General features: G+C 48.3%; 1 pseudogene; it reads left to right on the top strand.

Annotated features, from left to right (window-relative positions):
* Positions 1-2,796, top strand: LOC103589479 (annotated as a pseudogene).
* The last annotated feature ends 1,646 nt before the right edge of the window (positions 2,797-4,442 follow it).

Below are 4,442 nucleotides of genomic sequence, written 5' to 3'. Positions count from 1 at the left end.
ATGCCACTCCCCAGCTTTTCACCTGCACTGACTCAGCAGGATCACGACCGACCTGGGGCTGAAGAAAAGGCCACCTACCAGAGGTCATGGCGGACCTCACGGGTGTCCTCCTGAAGAGGACCTCAACCATAGAGGTACCGGGAAGGCTGGCTGCCCTGGTTATTGGAGGATATTGGAGATTGAGATGCTTCTCCAGAGATCCGTGTGGCCAAATATCCCCTGGATATGGGACAGAGGAAAACAATGTCAAATGTGCTGGCCATTCAGGTGGATCCTGAAGGAAGAATTAAGTACAACGATATTGCTCGACAAAGACAGGCGAAAGACAAGGTCATCTGCAGCACATACACTGACCTGGTTCCAGAGGAAGTTACAAATGCAGAAGGCACAGACCTGAAGAGACCAGATGAAGAAGCTATTAAAGAGATAACAGAAAAGACCCGAGCAGCCTTAGAGAAATCCGTGTGGCAGAAGGTTGCCACATCCAGGCCACTGGGCGCAGCTGATAAACTGCCTCCAGCTCAGTATATCCGCCACAGCCCAGCTCAGCAAGGAGCGGCTTTCAACTCTGGAGCCACACAGAGGGTTATTCGGATGGCAGAAATGCAGACAGATCCCATGGAGCCTCCAAGGTTTAAGACTAACAAGAAAATCCCCCGGGGACCACCTTCTCCTCCTGCACCTGTCATGTGTTCCCCTAGCACACAGATGACTGTAACGGAACAGCGAGAGTGGAAGATTCCTCCCTGTATTTCTAACTGGAAAAATGCAAAGGGTTACACGATCCCANAAAAAAAAAAAAAAAACCCCCCCCCCCAAAAAAAAAAAAAAAAAAAAAAAAAAAAAAAAAAAAAAAACAAAGGCTGAAATGGGTTGTGGATCTATTTCCTATGAGAGGACGCCTGACTTCTTTGGGGATCTTATACATAACAATGACCATCTTATCTATTCTTAAATGTGGCATTTTTATTCAAATTTTATCTCCTATATTTCTTTGGGAAATACACTTGTACTTACACAGCAGGGTCATTTGTTCCTCTAAAGATTTGTATATGTGGAATTTACATGTTTCTACACATTACATCTTTTCAAAAAGTTGTCCACAGATGTTATATTTACGTTCACAAAGCTGAAAAGCAAAGGAATCAGTGCTTTCTAATTTCCATGAGAAAAATATGCATAAGTAGGAAAGACAACAGATGCACAGAGAAAGATGAAAGACAAGGTCATCTGCAGCACATAAACTGGCCTGGTTCCAAAGGAAGTTACGAAAGCAGATGACACAGACCTGCAGAGACCAGATGAAGAAGCTATTAAAGAGATAACAGAAAAGACACAAGCAGCCTTAAAAAAATCTGTATGGCAGAAGGTGGCTACATCCAAGCCACTGGGTGCAGCTGATAAACTGGCTCCAGCTCAGTATATCTGCTACAGCCCAGCTCAGCAAGGAGCAGCTTTCAACTCTGGAGCCACACGGAGGGTTATTCGGATGGCAGAAATGCAGACAGATCCCATGGAGCCTCCAAGGTTTAAGACTAACAAGAAAATTCCCCGGGGACCACCTTCTCCTCCTGCACTTGTCAGGTGTTCCCCTAGCAGACAGATGACTGGAAGGGAACAGCAAGAGTGGAAGATTCCTCCCTGTATTTCTAACTGGAAAAATGCAAAGGGTTACACGATCCCACTGGACAAACGTCTGGCTGCGGATGCGAGAGGACTACAGACAGTACACATCAGTGAGAAGTTCGCCAGACTCACCCAAGCCCTCTCCAAGGCTGATCCAAAGGCTCGGGAAGCTGTGGAAATACCTGCCCAGGTAGAGAGAAAGATGGCTCATAAAGCGAAGGAGAGACGTGAAGAGAAACTCAGAGAAATGGCCCAGAAAGCCAGGGAGAGGAGAGCTGGGACCAAGCCCCATGTGGAGAAGGAGGAGGGGGAGGCACACGAGAGGCAGGAAATCCGGCATGACAGGCGAGAAGAGAGACAGCGTGCCCGGAACCTTCCCACGGCAGCGCCAGAGAAGAGGCCGAAAGGACAGAGAAGCGAAACTCGGGACGTGACCGAAGTCATTGCTCTCAGTATGGCCAATCCTCGCACGTCCAGTGAAGTTCAGTACGACCACAGGCTCTTTGACCGATCCCGAGGGGTGGACAGTGGATTTGCAGGTGGACAAGATGAATTGTACAATGTTGTTTTTTTTTTCTCCCTTTTTGTCTTTTTTGGTGACCGGCAATGGATCGCAACCCTCAGTGTCGCGCCCGTACCGGACCGGGACCGGCAACGGGATTGGAACCCTTGGTGTTGCGGCCGCACCTTGCTCAGCCAGTGAGCGGCCAGTCTGTATGTGGGATCCGAACCCTCGGTGGGAGCGCCGCCACGCTTCCCAAGCGGCACACTGTAGCAGTGTGCCACTGGGCCGGCCCAGAAATGTACAATGTTTATGATTGAGCCTGGAGAGGTGGTCAGGGTGTGGCCCAGATCATTTACAGGCCCAGCCAAAATCTGGACAACGACGTGTGTGCTGATGATCTAGAAGCCAGAATAAAGACCAACAGATTTCTTCCCCACCAGGAGGTTTCTGCTTCAGACCGAAGGCGGAGAGGCCGAGAAGGACCAGTTCAGTTTGAGGAAGACCCTTTTGGTTTGGACAACTTTTTGGAAGAAGCCAAACAGCACGGGGCCTCTAAGAGACCCTCAGAGAGCAGCCGCCCCAGGGAACGTGAGCACGAAAGCAAGAGGAGGAAGGAAGAGACGCACATCTCTTCCAAGTCAACGGACTATCAGCCAGAAACCTGAGGATGCCAATCCCAGGGGGGCACAGTTTGTAAAGGCTCAGGATGAAAACCCAGTCCGGGTGCCAGATTCCAGCGCTTCTTTATATCATGGCAGAAAGGGGCACTAGAACTTTCTATTTAGAATTATTTAATTTTCTACAAAGCATAGGTTGTGTTTGTGCTTCTCTTGCCTTTGGACATCTGTAGAGTGCACTGCCCCACACACGAAATTAAGACCATTTTTTTTTTTTTGTGGGGCTCTTGTTTGGGTCCATCTTTTGTTAAGAACAACACTGCGATAAGCAGGAGCACGTTCGCATCCTGGATCTGTCCTGGTGAGTGAATTTTTTCCCCTATTGAGCTCTGTTGTAATTTGGGTTGGGGAAAGTGAGCTCTTGCTTGGTGTAGCAATTTATTTCAAATAAAAACACTTAGATAAAAAAAATTTCTCCTTAAAGACAGAAAGTTGTTGTGCCTGACATCACATGAGTGTAAGAGGAGGTGTTCTCATCAAAGAAACAAGTTTATCTGCTTATCGCCAACTCCCTGACCTGGGAGCACAGGGAAGCCTGCACATGAGGTGCCCTAGCTCCTGCGCCCAGTGGGTGCCAGGCTCTCCTGCCCATTGGTGATCATTACCCCTGGGCAGGAACCACCTGTTTCAAAAGGTACACAAACTTGGTAGAGGATATATTAGTACACACAGAATAAAGACCCTTGTAAAGAGAAAAACACAAAAACTGAGGGCATCAGAAAGATACTCCCCACTGTAGTCATCAAAATCCCTCTTTCAGAGAGTTCCCAGGGATGTTTCTGTTGCTACTGTGTGCAAGTGTCAGCACCGTGGGTGGAAACCCTGTGATTTGAAGAGACAGGTTAACCAATCATGCAAATAAAGGTAAAATTCTTGCTTTACACACACAAAAAAGAGTCCCCAGAGAGGCAGTGACATTTGTCCTATCCCAGCAGTGGGCTTAGAGGAGTCCTTCACCACCACCTAGTGGCCTTGAGGCACCACAGCAGCAAAGACAGAGATGAGTAGCCCAGGGAAGCCTTAGCATTCTGACGTCCATCCCCCACCCTAGGAAGATCCTGTGCACACGGTGACAGTGAGACCTCCACCCTTATAATTCAACCTATGTCCCAGGAAAGGGACACAGACTGATAGGGGTTGAATGAGACCCCAAAGTTTCAAGTATTAGAAACACCAGCACAGTTGGGGTTGAGCTAGGAGGGTAGGAACTCCTATCGTGGTCATTGAAAGTGACCTTTAAGAGATGATTCGATTGTGAGGACTGTGTTAGTGATGGATCTACCATTCACCCAGCAGTGGGTGTGGTCCTCATGGCTTTAAAAGGAGCAAGGGAAGAGGTTTGCTCTCTCCCACAGCGATGCTCAGTGTGTTACACCCTGCATTGCCATAGAGCCACCACCAAGGACAGGGACTTCACTTGATGTCTTCCTTGGTCTTTGGACTTCCCAGTCTCTGAAACCAGAAGAAATGAAATGGCATTACACATTCCTCGGTTTCAGGTATTTCTGTTATAAGCAGAGACGGGCTTATTCACATGACCGAATGAGAGGCAGGAAAAAGGCTAAAACTTGAGTTTTGAAAGGAAGAGACTGCCTGCTCTGGCTCGTAAGAAAACACGACAGCCACCCCCGGCC

Source organism: Galeopterus variegatus, unplaced genomic scaffold (assembly GCF_000696425.1).
Source record: "Galeopterus variegatus unplaced genomic scaffold, G_variegatus-3.0.2 Scaffold689, whole genome shotgun sequence".
NCBI classification, from domain to species: Eukaryota; Metazoa; Chordata; class Mammalia; order Dermoptera; family Cynocephalidae; genus Galeopterus; species Galeopterus variegatus.
The sequence above is the reverse complement of the archived record's forward strand: the minus strand, read 5'-3'. Positions and strand labels throughout refer to the sequence as shown.